The following is a 22,925-nucleotide window of genomic DNA, read 5'->3' on the forward strand; positions in this document are numbered from 1 at the left end:
TTTCCAGTGAGTTTTTTAGCTGCCCATAGAAACAATAGACTAAAATTCTGATTTTATGCATGTGTCCCCCGCACCTTCCCGGTATCGAAGAACGTCGTGTTTACACACAGATTGGGTCTGGAAAGGAAATCTTCTAGTTAGAAGAGATTCTCTTTCGGGCCGTGAGTGGGCAGGCAAAGGGAGGCCAACAGCAAAGCTGTGCAGCATGGAGCCGAGCAGGAAGGGCTCCGGACGCAGCGCCTACAAGCTGGCTTCAGCACGGCTACTGAGTTTCAATGAATAGAAAGATCTTTTCCATACACGAATCCCAGGTTTCTTCCTACACCTTCGTATATATTTAGCTCATTAGGAAGATCCTTTCCAGAGGTGCTAAAGCAGAAAAGCAGGAAGGAATACTTCAAGGCTTCCAGATAAACTGCAAGGCTGAGCTCCCCAAACTTCTCCGGACTTCAAAGCCTTTCAGATATTGTTTAATCAATGATAGAGCTAGAAGGCCAGCTGTGTTCTTCTGTTTGTTCTTAAATGCTAATCCAAGTTTACCAAAATTGAGGGATTTTGCATCTGGGGAATTTGGACTCAGGCCCGTGTCTCTGGTAACCTGTCCTTGGCCTCTCCTTCTGTCTCCTTGTCACGTTCCACCCCTCTCTCTGCTATCCCTGGTGCATTTTTAGCACCACTTTCCCTTTCGGTTGGATCAATAATTGCTTTGTCATGCTTCATGACAAGACCTCTCTCTTTCTGGGCTGCCATGCAAGTCCACAGTGTATTTCGACACGGATGACACTTAAAAACAGCATATGAAAACTCTTTAGGCCATTCCTTACTAAAATCTCACCATCCATTCCAGTCCTCTGCAGCCTCCTGTACTGTCTTAGGCATGAAAATAATGAAGAACTTACAAGCTGATTATATTCAAAGCTGAAATGGATCCCTGGAAAACTGAAGGTTTTTGGGTTTTGGAGACCTTTGTACACACTGAGTTCTTCCCAAGGTTGAACCTGTACCAATCTTTGCTCTGCTCTGCTACATCTCTTCTGTTTCTTTGTGTTTTACCATTTCCTGTTTTACCTTCTGTGGGAGCCTGAGCAGAAACAAAGTAGCATGAGCAGAAAAATAAAGAAGAAACTGTGCTGGGAAAACTATCACTTGGGGGCATAATGCAGTTTGGAGCTGGCACTGCCCAGGAACAATGAATGCTGTTTGGCCTCTTTCTGTGCAGCAGGAAATAACCTTCGGGAGCCCATCACCTGCTGAGAAAAACAACATAGGTAAAACTGGGGCTGAATTTTCCAAATGGTGATGGTTTGCCTGCTGCCCAGCAGGCAGGAGCTGTGCAGGCCGCACCACGCCTGGCCGGCACGCTGCTCTGGCAGATGGGCTCCTGCAGCCGCCGCGGCCTGTTCTCAGGGTGCTCATCTCAGAGGAAGGAAATTGAGATTCCACCCCAAATCCCAGCACATAGTTTTGAGGATTCCCACATCTTCCAAGGATTAAGTCACCACATGTATAGTCTAAAGTGCCCAGAGGCCCTATAGCAAGGCTCCGTTTTAGAAGGCTGTGTAGGAAGAACCGCTAAGAGCCTAAATCCTTTGTAGTCTGCCCCACAGACATGCTCAAGAAGAGATTTCAAGAGGAAGAATGGGATACAGTTCTGACAATGGGGTGAAAAAAGGATGGCAATGACCTAACAGGAGCATGTCCTTTGGCTGACTGACCGAGGGACCTCAGTGCCAGACACAGCCTGTCCCTACCTATGGAGAAACCCACGAGTGGATCTCTGGCACAACAGTGCCTTGGTGCTACGCAGAGACAAATCCTGCTGGAAGTGTGGGGTTAAACAAAGGCGACTGCCTCCTGTTTGAAAAAATGGGAACATGCTAAGTGAGAATGATGCCTGGGCCTGCAATAAATCTCATCAACCTGAAGGGAGCTACCAAGAACAACATGAAGAACAACACAAAAGAAATGTGAATGTGCTGATCTGGGAGATGCTCTGATTCTCAGTTAGTTCCAAACTCTGCTACTAGGCCTACTGTCCATATTCATGTCTCATAGAGAAAATACTCTCTTTCCTACCCAGATCCACTGACTCAGCAGGACTTCTGGTGATGGAAAGGGAAGGAAGACCGAGGACTACTACACAGCTTGACTCAAAGCCCTATGAGCTTGCTAAAATATATTCCTTCTTATATTCTAATAGTTTCCAAGATGTGGGTACATCTAAATCATCTTCTAGAAAGCAGAAAGGCAAAAGCACAGAAGAACACAATATTATTTTAACAAGTGGAAGACAAGAAATCAAGATTCATCCCTACTTTAAAATGAAAGCTGCTCTTTTTAACCAGGGATGAAACATCCAGCATTTCTAGAGCATCCCAACACACTTCTCCCACTCAACCACCCACACGGCCAAGCCTGACGTGCTGCCTGGGCCACCAGAGCTCCCCGAGCCACAGGCAGCACAGGGCAGGTCTGCAGGAAGCAGCCGATGCTCCCACAGCACGATCCCGCTAGTAATCCCAACAAGATAATCACAGATGTTGTGACCCACTTAAAAATGAGTTCATTTTCCAGATATCCAATTTCAGTGGCTCTTTAGCACATTACTCCCCTGAAGGTTTATGGGCAAATGAGTGTTCAGCTTATTCTCCAACATTTTCTGCAGTAGTAATGCTGTGCTATAGTAAGTGTGAAATTAGTACATAATCTTTAAGCCATCTTGTTTTCAGGATGATAGATACTTGCTTTGCTAACAGCTCCAGCCTCCTTGTGCTGCTGCATTCCCTTAGTGCCAAAGCAGCAAGTTACACTTCCCATTACCTTGCCAGACACAAATATGGGAGGGAGACAATGACAACAAGCAGAACCCAACCGTTTGTGCACACAGAAGATAGGACTTCTTCCATCATTCACTTCAGTTCACTTCTCTTTTGCATGGGATGCAGCGATGCAGCACAACAGAGAGACTAAAGAATTTCAGAAGGAACACTCAAGAATCTACGTAGCAAAAGAAGCAAGAAGACAGATTTTTTTTTTTTAATCAAGTCCTTTTATCCTTTTTCTTACATAAATCCATGTAAACATTGGAGATATGTGTGGTGCCAAAGCTGACAGCCTCTGGTAAGCCCAAAGCACGCGGAGTGCAGGAAGCATTCCTGCTCCAAGGCCACGCTGCCCCCAGCGAGGCAAGTAAATCTACAGGTTTGTGCCCCTGCAGCCATTGCTCGTCCCGCACCATCTAGCACATGGCCACAGGAGAGCTCTGGTGCAGCTCTCTGGGTTGTACATCTCAGGCAGAAGCTGCTGCAGGGCGATGTGTCGTTCTGCCATCATGAAGGCAGGAGGAACAGCTGGAAGAAGGCTCATGGGTGGGAGCACTCGATTCTTGCACCCTTCAAGTGCTTTCACTGAACTGAACGGGACAGAGGATAAAGCCACAGACATGTAATAAAAACAACCCAAAACCAAACCAAACAAACAAAAACCCCACTGCATTCAAAAGGAGCAAACCACACCAAATTACCAGCGGAGTGTTTACAAGATGGCATAGGTGAAAGGAAGTGTCAGCAAAGACAACCGTACCTCTCCATGCACCGGAGCTCGTTTTTCACATATCCGTGCCAGTGTCACCAGGTGCCCATTGTGAAGTCAATTCAAAGCAGTGCTGAGGCTGACAGTGGCAGCCTGGATTTCCTAATTCTACCTACACTTCTATTTTTTTCAAAAAATACAATTGGGATGGAATTTTTTAATAACAAAAGGAATTCCAAACACTTACCGTAACTATTTTGATTCTGCTTCTAGTACGGATAAATTAAAAATGGAAGATCTGCTTGTTTGGGGGATTCTTACAGTACTAGCTACTTCTTCCCCCTGTTGGGAACCAATGGGAACCTATGTACTATTCCTGAAACGTCCTTCACGTGATATTTCCGCTGTCTATTTAGAAAAGATCAGCTTTCCTCTAATTACTCAGTAAAACCAATTATATTTCTTCAATTCATGCCCTCCCACGCAGTGTGCTTCTGTATGACAGCAATCTCTGTAAGAAGAACTGATAAAAATGTTTAGTTCTAAATTAACATTACCTTCTGCTACGAAACAGGTGATCTTGCCTTCACAACTGACTTGCTACTAGGAGTCAAAATACAAGGTACTGTTGGGTTTTGATCATGAATGAGAATAAATGTCTTCTCTAAGTCGTGCCATGGCCCTGGCTGACACTGCTGCTCCTTGAAAGTTCACCTAGCCAGCTGCCGATCACTTCCAAATCACAGCTCTGGCTACAGACAGCCAGATGCTTTCCTTACATTCGAGCAGGCGTAAAGTTTCTCCCAAATTTGTTTAAAGGATGCAAATTTAACAGTTCTACCTCAACTAGTGAAGCAGCAAAGCTTTGCAAAATGCATCTGGAAGCTCTACACACTCTAACATTCCCATTCCCAAACGATTCCAGCTCATGACCGATTTGGGTTTGCGCAGACACAAACCATGCCAGCTGTGGCACACCAAAGCTTGCAACTGTTAAATGTTTTCCTCTTTGCCTTAGATGGATTAATGCCTAGCACCTCTCAGGACTTGCTTCACAGTCATGGACATAAAGAAGAGCGAAGAGCACAACATCTTCAGCAAATGCTGAGCTACAGCACCAAGCAAAGCCAACAGCTGCTTTGCTTGAAGAATGGTGACTGGTTAAACCACCACGTTCAGGAAGGGCAAGAAAACGGGACTTTTTTCCTTTCAAAGTGCATTTCACTTCTTCATTTACTGTTAAAATTTCCTCACTGGAGCCCTTTCCCAGCTTGAAATGGCGTTTATGGCAGCGTGTGCTTACAGCAGCAAACACCCTCAGAAGTACGAGCTCCCGTGCTTCATAGCTAGCGCTTTACTCACTCTCTTTCCAACCCGAACCACAGGACTGGGCATCAGCTCCCGCTTCTCCCAGAACCGCTCTCAGAGAGGAGGAGGGAAGGACCGAAGGCAGGGCCCTGGCCGTGTCCCCCGCTGTCTGTGTGTGGTACAGGCCCAGCCCCGTCCGCCCCACAGCGCAAAGCCGCAGGGCTGGGGCAGGTTCTGCTTTTTCCGAAACGATCTCACCAGCTGCAGCACATTACTTGTGGCAACTTTTCTTGGATCTTAAATGGGTTTTGAAGCCATGCTGTCAGCTGCCTTCATGTCACCCCACTATATTATGATTGAATCTCCTGTTCCTTTTATAGAGTTGTTCTCTCCTAATAAAACACTAACTGCTGGTCTGAAAGCCGGCTTCAGGACCACTGCTTATGGTCTCATGATAACCTCCTGCTCTCTTCCTTTCTCAGCTAAAAACTACACTTGTGAAACGCTAAGCACCGAGGCTGTACTCTTAAATATTCATGCAGCCGGCCCCAGAAATTTGCTGTGTTTATACAAATTCTTGACCCCACCCCCATTTCTAGTTATTTTAAGAGCTCATACTTTCGAACTGGGCAATATTCCTGAACACATGAAAGAACACACAGAGTACAAACAGCTATAAATGAATATCTGCAATTCATTGCGGCAGCCGCCTACAAAGGTGATACCTTCAAGCTGTTTGTCAGAATAAACCAGCAAAAAAGCTGTTAGTTGTCAACTTTTGGACAAGATGCATTGCAAAACAATACTCATTTTCCCTGGCAAATGCAAAACCACATTTTATAGGTGTGAACTACGTCCAAACTTCAAAACTGGATCCTAAATGAACTGTGAACGGATAGGAAAACACTCTGGGTATGGTTGCAAAGAAGCAAATGACTTTAAATGTACAGAATTAAAATAATCACAGTTTATTTTTAATACGTTTAAAGACTAAAAATATTTTCACCTTCCATTCTACTGCATTTGAATAGAATCCATCAACAAAAGCTTATAAATCTGTAATTCTTAATGGGTTTCATGCCAATGTTGTGCTTAAAGTCAGGAGACTAAAAGAAAAACTACATTCCTGGGGCATAATGATGTACAGCAAAAAAGAAATGCTTCGCTGAAATCTAACTTGACAACATTTGTTGTTGGGATTTCTAGGACTTTCATCAGGGATGTTTCTGAAAGAATCTCGTCTCGCAGAAATTGTTTTTGTCGTGGTAACAGACTTGACTATTAATGAGAAGACAGTAAGAAGCTTTAGTGTCCTAATGGATACTAAATGACCTGGAGGATCTGAAACACTTATGTGCAAAAAAAACACATACGTGCAATTCCTTTGGCTTCAAGTATTTGCTAGCTGGGACGCAACGCATTAAGGAAGATAACGAAAGTCATGTGGAGAAATGACAGCACCTGATGTATAAACAAGCACAATAACTTGGCACGTTACAAAACGGAGTACGCCACTCCATGCCATTTTCAGAAATCAGAGGAAAATCAGGTCATAGCAGCGGGTCAATACGCAGCGCCCGGGAACCTCCGTATGTCCTCGAGACGGCGGGGCTGCGAGCAAGAGCTGACATTTGACACAGATACAGCTGTTTGAAATATGTCTTCATCACAATCAGATGGAGATGAGGACGGAATAAAATTCAGCCGGGCTGAATGCAAAGCTGAAAAAACCTCATCTGAAACCAGATGCGGCAGAACGTGCAAAAGCGAGGATGCAAATTTCATTTTGCAAACCTGGAAGGAAATCCCGGCGAGCGCTCGCCGCTCCGCCTCAGCCGAGGAGCTCGTCAAAATTGACGGCCATAAATATTTGGAAGGAAGAAAACCCGGTAAAGTCTATTCATTTTACTTTCTGAAACGGTGCAAAAATGTTACCTACTCCCTGTGCAGTTATTAGTCTCAGTAATGTAACATAACAGATACTTTCTAAATCCTTTTAGGCCTTCTCCCCCTCGCTGGAAAGATCATCATTTTTTTATTTCAAAGTGGATTTAATAAAGAAAAGGAGTGCTGTTAAAGTAATACGTGAGGCTTTGACATTAAGCAGCGCAACCCTGCAGAGTCGGCAAGAACAGGGTCTCTAATCTCCCGTGATTTATGGAGGGCTCTTCCTTCATCTCCGCGCTCAGGGAGGGCCGCGGAGGCCAGAGACAGGCTGGCGGCCCTGCTGCCGCGGGCCAGCCCGCAGGCCCGGCCTTAACCGCTTCGCTGCTGGCCCGGCCCCCATTAAAGGGCTCCCTATTTATTTGTATTTATAGAACAAAGTGAGCTCAGAGTTAAGTAATGCCTACGGAGGTAAATGTTTATGTCTGTCATCAGAAATTTATAAGCAGAGAGGGAGAAGCTAATAGGCAGAAAGCAAAGACCAAAACTGTGGAGTGTTTGATGCTCATCTAAGTAAGCTCTGAAAAGCTCCAAGTAGAAACACATCTTAATTAAAAACTTACAAATATATACAGTTAATTTTAAAGCTAAATAACTGAATTACAGATACCAGACAGCCTATTACCCACTGGAGAAGAATGTTTGCCTTACGCTGCCTGAATGTTACACAAAAGTTCAAAGAATATGTTTCCAAACACAAACGCAAGAAGCTATTAAGCTCTTGTCACAAGACAGAAAGATCTCGTTTTAATGGATTTCAAATTCATCATTTTCTAGGGAAACGACCACTCACTTGGCATTGTGAAACCTCGCAAACCTCCGTTACCGATGTAAAACACTGAAACCAGTTCTAATGTGATCTGGACTACAGGAGATTCGCGTAACCACCAGTGAGGGCTGAGGGGATCACATGTTTGAACTCAGAGCCTCGGTGAGACCATGCTTAGGGACTTGGGCACATTTCCCCTCACAAGTGGCCGTGCTGAGGCCAATGGAGCTCACAGCCCATTCCTGTAAAGCCAGGTGACTGCTGTCCCTGCAGGCTCCATGGACGTCTGTACCACTGACAGCTCCTCACTGACCTACCGCCCTTCTGTTCTGCACCTTCACTGGGCCTTGCACAGCGAGATCCTGGCTGGATGAGCACTTCCAGGAAAACAGAGATATAAATAAAATGGGAGCAAACAAGTCCTAAAGGGTAGTGATGGACAAACAAAGCAAGAGCAGTCCTGCAGCCCTCAGGGAACCCTCAGCAGCCCCGTATTCTCGGGAACACAGCCCTAATTGGTTTCAGTGGAAATTATATGAACATGCCAATCAAATTTGGACCCATCTGAGATGCTGTGGGTTTAATTAAGCCGCCTTCTACATACAAACTAGAGGGAACTAGATTTACAGAATGTCTTTTCCTTTCCCCAGATTTCTGGCAATCTCAATATGGCAAGACTTCATGCAAGAACAAGAAAAATCAGGCTAAAATTCGTCATATTTTCAGTGGGTTTTGACCTTCCTAGTTGGGGAAACACGATGCCGTGCAGAACTGTTCTGCGCTCTTCCAGACCCACAAAGGGTACAGTGGGATCTTTTAGCTGCCACTACCTGCACTGGAAACTTTCTGGCCAATGCAAGCTGCCCTTGAAAGCTGAACCCTGCACAAACATGTGCTGGAGATTTAAGTTTTTATATTCATGGTAAATTACCTTACATTGTCTTCCCTAAAAGGTTGGGAAATGGAAGTATTGACATACTAATTTAACATTCATTAGCCAGCATATTGCAACCTATACAAAAATATTGGCAATCAAGATGCATTATTTCAAAGTTTGCTGAATTTTCCTTTGAGTGATTGAGTTCATCCCTTACCCTTCCTCTTGCCAACTCTGCACTTGTCTCAGCGACAGACCTGGAGACGAAAGTCACTGCTGCATGGACAGGCTGCGCTCAGCTCCGAGGGCTTCTCCCTTGGGCAGGATGCTCAGGCTGGGGGATGTCTGGAAGAGCCTGGAAGCATCCGTCACCTGGTGTAATGGTGCCTAATGGCAACTTAATCAAAGTACAAATGGCAGTCACTATGCACTCTAGTTGCTGATTCTAGGACAGCTGACCCACACCACAGGTGGCTGGATGAGGCCTCATCATGTCACCCAGCCCCACGTGCTGTGTGAAGCTTCTGGGGAAGGAAGGGTGCTTGAGCTGCCCCATGGGCCCGGCCCTTTCTCTCCTGTCTCCAGGCACAAGCATGTGCCTACAAAAGGAGTGGAAACTTGGCAGGCTGGAAAGAAGAGTGCAGTCAAGGGTCGGGAGCGGAGCCCAAGTGCTCCCGTCCTGCCCTGTGGGAATTGCACCAAAAAGGTAAGGAGTCGGGAACGTGCTGCCTTTTCCATGGAGCCTCCCAGCACTGTCCCTGGTGCACGAGTTGGTCCTGCACGAGGCTGGGTGCTACGATCCACGCCATCTCCTCCAGAGACCACCTCCAGAGAGCTCTGGTTTCATTTCCCAGCCCTAAAAATGGCTGGGGCCACAGCTATTTCTTCAGTGCTCAAATTCTCTGCAGCTGCAGGGTCACTACATCCTGTCATGGCCATAAGCAGCACAACGCTGTGGAATGGGCTGATGGACAGATTCAGACCCTTCATAAGCTCAGAAAATGGGGCAGTAGTTAAAAGTTTTAAAAACATGCAATTTTAGAAAACACAGTGCTTTAGAAATTCTGATCCTTGGATGTCTCTGTGGAGAGGGATCTGAAACACGAATTTCAAGTCTACAAACCTGAAGCAGAAAAGAGAAGGCACTTAAGTTTTCTTCTGCATTACGCTGTTTATGTGAAATAGTATGCAGAGCAGGTAACTGACCTTTACATCGTCAGGTCCTGATGCTCAGCAGGCCTATGACAAAGTGATCTGGCTGTAAACAAGTCTTATCAGGGCGCCCACAACTAACTGCTGTAACCAGAGAATGTAAATCACTCCAGCCCAGCAGACAGACGTGTGATCCCAATTTGCACCTCATCCAAGTCAACTAGAGCAACATTATTTACACAGCCCGGACCTCGGCTGTACCTGCTGCCAGATGAATCCTCACATTTCATGTAAGCGTAAAAGTAGTTCATATTAAGAGTGGGGGAAAAACAGTCTTGTTGGCTTCTAGGTCGCCCTGGTAAGCAGCCCACTAGGTTTTCAGCAGGTGAACAACATGCGAGGCGGCCTTTCTCTCCCCTCTCAAAAATCAATTTTTTACTTCCTAATAGACAAACTCTGCAGAGTGAGGGAATATTACCTGAGAAGCCACAACTTCCCTCAAGGCTCCTGAAGCAGCAATAATCTTATTTTTCTTGTACAGCTCCTGGCATACATGAACCTAGTGTTAAGCTGGTGCCTAAGGACGCCACTCCAAAACAAATATGAAATGCAAATAACTTATTTAAACTGTAATGCAATCACATTTCTTTTTATAGTAAACATAAATCTCCTTCTTTATTATAATCACATCTTATCACATACAAAGTAATTTAATACAAGATCTACCTTCCTACACATTATTGCATTAGGGAAAACAAACTTTTTCAGTGTGTTTATTTCGAGCAGAATCTTCAGGAAGCACTGTGGCTCTGGAAGGAAGGACTGTGTCCTTCCAGATGTGTAACTCGGAAGAAATTCCTTAGCCCCCATTAGGCAGACTGGCTAAATGTCCTATGGTCAGAGCTACCTGTTAGTGAAAAAGCTTCTGAGCAAGCGGAGCAATCTAAGAGGTGGTGTGAGAGCCTGAAACAAGAAAACTGACACTCTTCCAGGAGACGGAAACAGACACCCAAAGCACATCTCTTTCACTAGTACAGCTGCTGTAAACAGGCTACGAGCAGAAGAGTTTCAAATCAACCTAGAATGAGAAGGGTAAGCAGCAACAAACTGGCTTGCTGGAAGGAGCACCTCACTCCCAGTAAGAATGAGTCACGACCAACTCCTGACACCATCACGACCCGAGCCCAGGCTCTGCGGAGCTGCTGTGATCTGCCACTGGTTTGTGAGGAGGGGAAGCTCTGGGAGCAGAAGAGTCCAATCTCGCCCTGTGAGACGGCTCTGCCAGCTGCCACCAGCCAAAGCAAGCAAACAGGGAGTGCTGAGAGAGAGTGGGGAGCGGAAAGCAAAGCCCTGCACTACCGCAGGCATCCAGCCGCCCTGCGCGATGGCCGGTGCTGGCTTGTGGTTACCTGCCCTGCTCCTCGTTGCACAACAGGAGACTCCAACAACTCCTAGCCACTGTGGCACCACGGTTTAGTATGCTATTAGGAACATAGTTTGCAGCCCACATAATAAACACTTTATCCAACTTCGTAAAACAAGCCCTAAGGCAAAATGAGTGTAAACACATGCACAGAACAACAGAGATGTGGACAAATAGTTGACAACGCAAGTATCGAAATTTGCCAAGTGTCGTTCTGAAAAGCCCATGACTTTCTAAAACAAGCTATGCTTTTTATCTTTGGTTTACCAAAGATTATATGCAGCAGCTAATATAGTATCAAAGCTTAAACCTCAAGTCACTGCAATCTCCTATCCATCAAAACATTTCCCATGGTTTTATTAGCACTAACAATGAAGTCAATGGGAGAAGAATCTGGCCAAAACACAAACAGATCTCACACACCATATTTTGCACAAAATGAGCAAAAGACTCTTGTAAAGAGGACAGTAACACCTAGCTGGGAGCCACACACGTTGTCTGTATATTACCCCCTTCCTCCCCCAGAGAAGACTGAAAAAAAGAAGCTAAAAAGAACATGCAATGCAGGAGAGCAAAACAAATCCACCCCTCCTTCACAGAAAAGCCAGAGATTAGATGTGCAGATATAAGCAGGCTAAAGCCCAGCATGTCTGCCACCAGTACCAAGAAGAGAGAAGCAGAACTTCCTTCCAGTTAAGGGTTAGGGTTCTGAAAACCAGCTGGTGATTTGTCACCACAGCTCCCATTCCCATCTCCTGAAACCAAATTTAACAGCTCAAGAAGTGATTTAGAGAGGACACAGTTAACTTCGTTGTTAAGCAGAAGGATGTTTTTTATGCACCAAATTTAACAGCACTGGAGAACCCATCTGATTTTCTCTCTGCTTCTTTACCTGACCTGTGACTCCGCAGCAGCACTGATGACTAACAGCACTGTGATGCCAAGCAAGAGGTACCTAAGCACTCACTGAAAGAGAAGTTGTTCTGGCCAACAGTGATCCAAAGAGAGAAAGGTTCAAACAAGCCCAGACTCTACTCCTCTGCTTCTCTGCATTTCTGCTCTAAGCCCAAGACCAATCACCAAATGTTTTCTGTCAGGACCTGGTCCTGGGCAAGCTGCTCCAAGTGGCCCTGCTTGAGCAGGGGCTGGACAGGTGGACCCTCAGGTCCCAGTGTCAGCCACACTGATCAGAAGGACACACAATGTCAGCAGGCAAGGACTAAGCTGAGCTGCTAATAATTTGATATCAAAGAAGTAGTAATCATCCTTCTCTCACTCCTAAAGATGCAACAGAAAAATAACGCCTAGGAAGCTTAAATGATAAAGCTTTATTTTTGTGCAATGGGGGGTAAAAAGGTGAACCCAAGAGCTAAAAGGAGAATATTTGGAGCACTATCACTGTTCATGTCAAGTTATTTCTATACACTACAATTAACTTCTGATCTATTCATCTTGCCTTTTTATAATGTGGCTTTTCCTGAGATATAGGCTCCACTTTTCATCAATAGAAGAATGAATCATAATCTCTGGCTTTTAACTAGAGTTAACTCTCAAAGCAAAAGCTCTTCCCAGCAAAATCAGGTGTGTGAGGATCAGCTGTGCAAGTCACAGCAAGTAATCTCTGCTGCTGTTCTGCAATAAAGGGATTCCTTCTGCACTGCGGATCCCCAAAGAAACACGGTGTATAACACCAAGCTGCTTGAGATTCACATCTACTCGCAATGCCTCTGAGACTCCAAAGTCTTCCTTTTAAAGTCTTAACTGCAGCACATTGTAGCGAAACGACTCCAAACCTGTTTGCAGTGTTTGTTCTTCCCTCCTGCACCCTTGGATGGCAGCATTCGGAACGCCGCAGGCTGACAACATTTTAAGGAGTTTATCTGAAACATGCATTTCTCTTTCAATTAACAGCACTGGCACATTTAGAAAGCGTAAATCCACACCACATCACAGCCCTCTGACCAGCTTCAGATATATCTAAAGAAGGAGGCTGCAATGCCAGCGAGACGCAGCCTGTCTAACAGCAGAACGCAGCCTTTGGGAAGGAAGCAGCAGGAAACACAAATAAGATCTTGTATCACTGCGCAGCTGCATAGCCAACTGATAGCCCAATTTCCTTAGGAATATCCCTCCTGGATACGGCCTGAACTGAATCAGAAGATTCGTGTTCTTTTGTAACGACTCCAATGTTTGGTAGATTTAATTCCCCTCCATGAAAGGGTGTGTGTATGTGTTCTCAACACACATGAGTAAGTGTATTATACACTTACATAAAAGTGATTTAAACAACATTCATTATCTTTAGAATCAGTAATTCTTCAGCTCAACTTCGTTAGGTTCTCGGGAAGCTAAAGTTTGTCTCACATGTTGTGAAAATGCAGCGCAACAGCTGCGGACACTGGGAATCCCACAAACAAGTTTTAATTTCCAGCACAGTTATGAAGCCATAAGTCTCCTGAACGCTGCTGCCTGGCAGTCCCACCCTGCTGCGACTTCTGTGCTTGGATGTTTATAGTATCCATAGCCAGAAGCTGCTTGATGGAGCTTATACTTGTCTAATTACAGCTTAGCAATTATAAGCAGAAATCCGGAGTATAAAAATGAAACATTCTGGATAGTTACAGAGTGCATCTTCTCAGCACGGAATCCAAGTCCTTCAAGCCTCCTCCGCTGTGCTCCAACGTCACAGACGGTGCCACGTTTTGGATGAGACCAATGCCACCAGCAGCAGGCTGCAGAACACCATCTTGTAATTCCAAACTTTATTTACAATTGCGACTGCACAGTTTATTCATAGCAAGAAGTGCTTTGAACTTCTAAATGGCCAGGCGGAACAAAATGGTGGAAGTTTCCCCTTTGAATTTGTCAGAGTTTACAGGCTGTCGGTTTAGAAATCGCGTTTCTTCGCTAGATGAAGAGGAGAGGCTGCCTGAGGACATTGTTTATTAAAGCCTTTTGTTCAATTTACAAATTGAAACAAATAATTGTGGAGACATTTGCAGCTATGGAAAAAACGTGTTTACAAAGTGGAATAAAATACAGACTAAATACATTTGGATTATACTAGATCAAAACATACGAGTTTCTAACATAGCATAAAAGAACGGTCACCACCACGAGGACAGAAGGAAAGGCGCCACTGAGTCATGCTTTGTGTAACCATCGGGGCACTTAAAAGATGCTGCAGCCGCACACCCATAGCGCTCAGCATGCGAGGCTGCACAGCGGGCAGCCCTGAGTGCATGAATGGCTCTTGCTCAGGTTTTGCTTGGGTTTGGTTCAGTCTTCCTCGTGCGGTTTTGCTGCAGGACCGGGCTCAGAAAGGGAAAAGCCCCTCAACCCAGCTCACCTCTCCCTTCCATGAGTGTGTTCCCCTTAGCGGCCCCAAGACTGCCATTGCTTGGATGGTGCTTCTGCCGTCTCACACAACTCAGCAGAGTTACTGTGTCCAGAATGCACTTCTCAAAAAACGCCACCGCCTGCCTGAGCCGACATCCCAGCTCAACATCTTCAAAAATCACAGACTGCCTTGGCAGCTGTTTCAGAAAGGACCTCGTATTTGGCACGGAACGAGGGGCAATTATATCAAGAAATCTAGAAGAGCCCCACCAAGGCAGTGGAATTATGTCAGTGGAAAAATGGCATGAGAGAGATGAAGTTCTGTTCCAAAATGTCAGCTCTGAAAGGCTTATGTAAACAACTATTTCCTACTATTTCCTATTTTCTTAATTAATAGGTGATAGAATCAAGCTCTGTCTGTAACACTAACTGGAATTTCCAATAAAAGATATCTATCACCATTTAAAAAACATGAGGAACAGAACTAATCAACCACATTCTTCTGGCAGTTTACAAACCAAGTCCAAAGGAGAACAGCCATTACCGCAAACTGAACGCGATGACTAAGGAGAGCTTTTGTAGCGCAGGAGTATTTTCTTAACATCAGTAAAATATGTTAACTAATATTATATTTAGTTAGTTGAACTCCTCCAGGGATTAAAGGCCCGCTGTGCCTAACAAAACTTTGTCTTGAAGCAGACCAGCAAATGTTATTTTAGTACAGAGTATTTGATAGCTAATCATGCTATAAAACCATAAAATAAAGTTGTGTTTATTGGTACAATTAATCCCTCCATAGCCCACAAGGCTACATAAGAAAATGGGGGGATGAGGGAGTTCGGGCTGCAGGGATCGGGTGAGAAATGACTAACAGCAATGGGGAAAGACTGGGACTCAAACAGTGGATGTGGAACTATCATATTTAACATTTTAAAATATTATTATTCCAGTTGCAACCAAGAACACATCTCCATCAAGGAGTGGGAGAGAGGGAAGAGGAAATGCTTCATGAAGAAGGGAATTCGCTCCCAAGCAGAGCTGAAAGCGTGCTTAAAGATTTACGGCAGCCAGAGCAGCACCAGCACATGAGCACCCAGAGAGGTCACAGCACAGACAGACACCACGCTGCCCCTGCTCAAATAAATACAGCCCTCAGATAACGCAAACTGAAAGCCATTCCCACCGTTTGCATTTGTTGAAATGTTTTCCAGCTAAGAATAATTTGGAGTAAAGCGCAAAACACTTTGTGATGGAAGAAACATATGCCTGAAATGTAGCTAGCATGTTAATTGTGGTTAATACGTGGATCAAATCGGGAACGTAAACAACACCAACACTCAGAGCCTATGCACTGACTTCCTATGTTCATTTTTACAGCTTTGGCATTAATAACCTCCAATTGCTTATGATTGCCAAAGGCTTCTCCTGCACTTCAAATACAGGTTATTCTGTACTAATGGAGAGCAAATGCTTCTATGTCAAAATGTCGTGTCTTCATCTTGGAACAAAAATAAGCACCTGGGGAAGATAAGCAGAAAACTGTGCAAGTTTTCATGAAGTGCAGTGTTACAGTGCTTTGCACCAGCACAACCAGCCAGGAGAAGCATGACGAGGTGCACTGCGAATGCCTTCTGAAAGCCTTTGGGAACTACATAAACCTCCAGTGATTTACATACTGATCCACGGACTGAGAATTGCCTGTGGTGTAACAGAGCATTCCTGCAGAGCCAGCAGCCCAGGGCTGAGCTGGGGGACACCTCCCAGGCCTCAACCCTCCCTGCCTGGTGGCTCTTATGTAGATTTTGCAGCAAAAGTGATTTGCATTTCTGATGGTAATTAACTACATATAAATCATTCTCTCATATCTAAGGAGTGCCTATCATCCTGATGTCAAAAAGGAGAAACTGATGATAAACAACATATAATGTGTTTTTTTATTCTTCAACTCCAAACTGGATTAAATTCATGCAAGTTCTGTTGGCCCCACCTCCTGTTCCCAAATGGGCTTTGTGATCACTGCTGTCTGTTCCCACAGCACACCAGAGTGCTCTGTAAGCACAGAACAGAATGCACACAGCCCCCGTGTCCCGATCTGCAGGTTAGAAACCAGAGGTGGTGGCAATGACACCCACCTGCCCAAAGGAAGGCCACAGCAGGAATGGCCATGGTCCTGGGAGCTGCTGCTGATACTGACCTGCTGATGAAGCCAGTACCAGAGACAGTTAATATGCAGGAAGAACTGGTACACAGTGATTATTCTATAACAAATCGTGTAATGGAACCATTGCATTATTTCAAAAGATAAAAAAAAAAAAGAACTTGTGGGATGGAAATAAACACAACTTTTTAAATGAACCTAGTAACATGAAAGTAATGAGTTTGGAAAACAGATGTGGACAAAGGAAAGAAAAGGCTACAGTACCCTCCATGCAATCTGGGAAGGAATGATAAAAAAAATTTACAAGCTGTTTTGAGTCCCGAATCAAAAGGGTAATCAAGGCAGGCTGAGCTGTGAGTGGGAAGGGTACGGCACCCTGCAGCAGAGACTAAGCAGAACACCTCGCCCTTCTTTACTGTATGGCGAGGCCTTCCTGCAGTGCTGGAGCTCCAGCCTAATCCTGGCAGCTACCAGCTCACACTGTGTGCTGTAAGGCCTCACCACCCCTTCTTTCCCCTGCACTGGTTTGATCTTTTGCCTTCTGCTAAAGCAGCCAACTGCTAGTGTACTTCTGTCACAGAGAAACGCTGGGGCAAGAGGTGAAAGAAAGGGAAAAAAATCAAATCAAAAGGTAATGTAATAGCCTAAAGAAAGATACCTCATTACAAGGCAAGTACACACACAGATTGTTTCCATGATGCCCAGTTGCCTCTCCTGTTAATCATGATTTATGGTAACATCGATGCAAGAGACCCATCGGTTAGCAAAACCATGTTACTCTGTACAAAGTGGCTTCTCAAAATGGCACTGTGAGAAAGCTCTCCTCTGCAGTTGTTTTACTTTGCTTCTGAAAGCTTTCAAATTGAACTGCTAAAGTTCAGCCAGCATCTAATTTTAACCGTGAGTTCCAGGAGAGAGCAAAGCTGGTGGGAAGATTACAGAGTTCCTTGAAGCTCTGACCTACAACAGGAAGAGAGTTGTCAGCCTTCATGTCTCTCACTCCAAATCCCAAGGGAAACAACACTGGCAGAATGTTTTATAACACGTTCCCACTGTAAAAATCTGTATTTGAGAAATATGATGCTTGCTCACTCCTTCTCCTAGACCTTTGGTGTGTCAGTAAAAACAGATGACCTTAAATGAGTAATTTTAGTTTTGCCTTTGCGCTGCAGTTGGGACACTCACAGTTGATGGGGGTCTGTTTATGGAATCACAGGGAACTGATACTACACAAGAGCAACCCATGCACCCACACCTTTAAAATACCAGCAAGGAGCTGGCACCTTGTAGCAGGGTAATAACACCTTTCTTCCTGCCTTCTCAGGTGAACTGCACAACTTGAGAGATACCCATGCAGAAGGCTGCAGTCTGTGATTGTCATAAGGAAGGCTTCTGTCAAAGAGCCAAAAAGCAGCATCTGTTAAAAAGCTCAGGAAAGAGAAATTAAAAACAAAGTAATTGGGCTATGATATGTCAGCTAGAGAAATCAGATATGTTTTCCCTCCCTGTCATGCATTTCACCAGCCCAGGCCCACCAATACCACAGGTCTGAAGGATCAGGATTTCAGGTGTTGCGAAACAGTACAAAGCAAAGCCAGAACACCGCTGAGAAACCAAACACGCTCCCATTCTGCCAGTAGAGAACTTCTTTCCTGACAGTAATGAAGGTGTGGTGACAAATAGCCAATAACAGGACCGGATATGAATAATAAATACTGGGAAACTGTTATTCCAGTAATGGGACTTCAAGTGCAGGGACAGCTGAAGGAATTTGGTCACCCTGGAAACTGGAACAACTTAAAAAATTTTTTTCCTCTCGTTTTCACTTCTCAGCACTTCGGTCCCTGGGAACAATCCCTGGAGCCCCAGCTGAAGCACAGTGGGGAGCAGCAGTGCCTACCTGCAGCTGGGAGCAGCCCCAGCCCCCACAGCCGGTGGGCACAGGATGACAACAGTGCCATAGACCACCCCAACTCCTCACCAGGGCTCATTTTAATGTTGTGGACTCTCTAGTCTCAAACCAGCAGGGCAAGGCCTCACGAGGCTTCTGCAATGCCTAACAGCTTTGTGGCTCAGTGCTGGCTCGGCAGTTGGTACGCATGCACGGCCACGGGGTGAGCGAGGACGAGAGCAGCTTCCTGAACTTCCTCCTCCATTCCTTCGGATAATGAAAAACAGAAACACCATTCTGGGACTCAGAGGCGTTCCGAATGATCCAACAGTTGTTACAGATCTCATGTTATCTGCTGCTGACCCGAAATTGAGACGTCTGTTAGTCAGGGATGATGATTTTTGCGCTCATGAATAATTAGTTTTTGCTGGTTTAAGGAAAAAAAAAAAACTTATCTTCTAATCAGAATCTAAATGAAAAATAGCTAAAAGCTATTCCCTAACATCTGCCGGCATAGATAGATTTACAAATAAAAATGAAGAGGTATAGTCTCATCTCAGGGAATTACGTGTTCAAATCCTCACGTATGGAGATGAGAATGTAAGTGTTAACGTTCAGAGTCCCCGGCTGCATAGCCCAGGCATTAGGATGGCTTAATGAGTCACTGTCTGAAACCAACAGCAAGCTGAAGTTCCTCTCTCACATACACACACGCACACATTTAATTTTGTGTATAATTACTCAGTTCTGAGTAATGGCAATTTATTAGTTTTTTCCCATCAAACACACAAGTTGCTAATGTACAACATGTTGGGATTACACGATGCTCCTTCCGAAGAAGGCTGCAGTCATTAGCTACTAAGTGTTAAACGTAACCATTCCTTTTATTCCCCTCATCACTGTGTGAAAATATTTTCGAAGTGAAGTTAGTGGCAGATTTTTTGAACCAGGGGATCCAAACATGAGGGTGAGAGAGTAGTTCAACATCCATGATTACAGCCTGTACAAATGATCAGCAATTACTTATGGTCAAAGCACAGCCAAAAGACAGCTCTATCGTAAGGGAGCAATTGAGGAACAATAACTTTTGTTTTGTATTTAGTACAAAATATACTGCTATAGCATTTCAGAAAAAATAAAAGCTTGTCTGCCATAGTAACCAACTCAGCTCCTGATGGGCTTCATAGGCAGCTGGCTGCAACATAAAGAGCAGGAAACGTGGGCAACAAAACACTGAAGAAAGACACCGTGTGCTGGGCCAGGAGTGCATTAGCTTTGACCTTTTCCTTATATAACATGGCCACGAGGAAAGACAAATGCAACCCAATTAGGGGGTTCAGAGCTGCTCCCATATCACAGTGCTCAGAGTGCCTTGGGAGGCACCAATGTCAGGGAGATGGCAAGTCGGCAGATCCATCTCCTGCACACGGTTTGAGGCTTTGTTTGAGAATGAGGTTTGTCCCTAAACCTGTACGACTTAGAGAAACCTTGTACTTGTTGGCAGGATTAATTAACTACGCTGTTTTCCCTCATTAGTGTTGCAAGACGGCACCAAGATCACAGAGGAAATGCATGGGGATGAGGAGCATTCACACGGCCACGCTCAGCAGGGGACTGACAGCAGCCCCATGGGCACAGCAGGGCCCCACCAGCGCCTGCGGGGAGCAGGAGCCGCCGGCACCTCGCTGGGACATCGCAGCCACAGAGCTGCACGCACGACCATCGCGTGGCTCCTGGATTCTGATGGGCAGTGCTGTGACAAGGCCACCTCTCCCATCCTTCCCTCCAGCCCCTGCATGTCCAACACGGGCAGCACGCAGAGCCCCCAGCTCCTGCGCTGAGGCAGACCCTGCGCAGCGGCTCGGCGCACAGCGAGGCCCGGCTGCGGCAGCAGGCCCGGCTACCAGCGGCGAGCGGCCGCCCCATTCCCATGCCTCTTTTATTTACCCACTTCTATTTTAGAACGCAGCCCGTTCCCTGGCCCTCCCCGGAGCCCTGGGTTATGTGAACGCGCGGGTGCCAAGCGGGGAGGCGTGGCGCGGCCGTGACATCTCCTGACGTACTGTGTGGTCAAGGAGCCGGGGCTGGGGGGCCTGAACGAGGGCCAAGCCTTGCACTTCAGCTTCCTGACCTGGCAGCCATTCAGAGGGACCCTGCTAAGTGCTATTTCCTAAATACACTAGCTTTTCATAACAATCTTACCACATTGCTTTCCTTTACAAGCTCTCTTAAAAGAGAACTGGACTCCTTCTGGTTAATCTACACAGACTGCATTTGGAAGCCATCAGAAACTGAACTCTAAACAAAACGTTATTAATGTGTTGTAATCTGCCCTCAATGTTCCAGATGAAAAGAAAATGTTTTATAGTTTTGGAGTATACATTTTAATTGCCTTTTAAGAGTGCATATACTTTTAGTGCTCTCTGTTATAAAACTGCAGTATCTGTTTCTTGATAACTGTTGAATGATCTCAGCTATTTTTATTAGGTTTTCTCCCCCACCCCGGTCCCCTTCCTTAAGCTACCACCACTGTAAGGCTTTTTCAGACCCTTTCTGATACTGGGCTGGCAAACAGTTTGAGCCTAAGATAAACTCCATTATAAACAACTTCTTTACAACATCCCCTCACCGTAAAAACACTTGGATCCAGAAAATTAGTTCTCTAAATGAACTTAGAATCCTGCTACTTTTGGTAACGGCCTGATCCAAATAAAGGCTGAACCGAGTCCTGCCCTGCCCAGCTCGCTCTCATCGCCGCTGGGATCTCCTGGCTCAGGGGCACAACCCACCAGGGCTCAGGCCGTGCCCCTGTGCGGCCAAAGCCCCGCGCAGGGATCCCCAGCAGTGGGACCTGATGGGGTTCCGAGTCTCCAAGCTGCCATGGGGAGGTGTGGGGAGCAGGGAGTGGGTCTGGGTGTCAGCACAGCCCTGCCGCCGGGGACTGAGGTCTCTGAGGGATCACAGAGCCACCTGGCACACTTTCCAAGTGTCCCTTATTAGGAAAGTACTTGATAAAAATAAATACAAATCCAAGGTCATAGAACCAAATGTGGGTTTTGTTGGTCATAAAGCTGTAGTTTCAACAAATGATGGGAACCATTAAAGATGCTGTTTCAGGAAAAACCAGGCATCTGGACATCACTTACTGCATTTGTACCAACAACGTGCTGCAGGGGGGCAGGTCTCAGCAGCCAGTTCCAGATACGTGCACCTGGAAATACCTAAGCCTGCTCCCCCACTATTCCACTCTTACACACCTTCAGTATCAGACTCAGGACAATTAACTTTCTCAATCCCCAACATTAACCAACTCTTCGTGCTGTGTGTCTGACACCTCCCCAGCACCTTTCTGACACGCAAGATGCTATTACTTGATACAAGGCAGGCAGGATATTTCTCGGTTGGAACTGTATGCAGTGCTTGGAGCACATCCACTTCTCCAAGTTTCCCTCTTATGCAATTAAAATATTTTAAATGGCAAAGCCCCTCTCTCATGTTGGACCGGGATTCACATACTGCATGTAAACTGCAGTTTATCGTTGTTCTTTGAGTTCTTTTTATCTCCAAAATTATCAGTGCTTGTAATTTTTTATGTTGTTTTTAAAAATATTTTTCAGTATGCAGATGTGCTTGTGAAGATTAATGGACTGGGAACGCTGAAATCTTGTATTAATCAACTACAGAGAAGGCAACTGCTAAGCAAAATTTTCCACAGTGCTGCACACATGAGTTTAACCAGCAGCAGCACGGGCTGCACAGAGGACATCCCTCATCTCGGAGGACTCCTCCTGAGCTGCTTTAATGCAGGTTTTGCAGAGATATCTCTCATGGACGACTGGCTGCTGTGTCCTACCTGAACACGAAGCAAGTCTCACCACCAGCACATAGGCTCCTGTTCACCACTCAGTGAGCCAGCTGGGTTTTGGGCATGGTGCTGGCAGGAGCCAGCCAGCAGTGCCAGCTGTGCCAGCAGTGCCAGCTGTGCCAGCAGGGCTGTGCCCCCAACCAGCAGAGCATTCCCACCCCCACCAGCAGTGCTTCAATGCACATGACGTGTGATGAGGAGCTCGCTGTCTGCAGCACGATGACGCAGACAGACCCCACCCCAAACAATGACTGAAATTCAGCCTGTGTGCGTGCATACATTTAATTAATGACTACGTTAACTGCACCAATTTTGTTGCTAATTGGATCCGTTTAAACCTGCTACATGAGAGTAACTTGGCAGGCAAAAATGTTACCATAATTACAAAAAGAAATGGTTTCTTGAATTAAGTAATTCCACCAATTAAGTAATTCTGCCATGTGTGAAGCAAACCCTACCTTTGCCATTTGTGTGTTTCTGACTCATTTTCAGCACTGTGCTACTCCTCGCTTCTGCTGCGTACAAAATCCAGCACCATTACTCACTGCAGTCATTTCTGAGGGTGGGTCTATTCACGCTGGTTAAATAACTGAATGGAAGTGGTGGAAAGAGAAGTTCTGTGAAAAGGTCCTGATAAAAGGAACACTTACTGAAGCTTGCAGACGTTG

The 22,925-nt window shown here is 45.5% G+C and overlaps 1 protein-coding gene across 13 annotated transcripts in view; it reads right to left on the reverse strand.

Moving 5' to 3' along the window:
* Positions 1-22,925, reverse strand: part of BCAS3 (BCAS3 microtubule associated cell migration factor) — a 304,411-nt gene that overhangs the window by 61,107 nt on the left and 220,379 nt on the right. The window lies entirely within an intron of this gene.

Source organism: Phasianus colchicus, chromosome 21, assembly GCF_987193195.1.
Source record: "Phasianus colchicus chromosome 21, bPhaCol1.hap1.1, whole genome shotgun sequence".
Lineage (NCBI taxonomy): Eukaryota > Metazoa > Chordata > Aves > Galliformes > Phasianidae > Phasianus > Phasianus colchicus.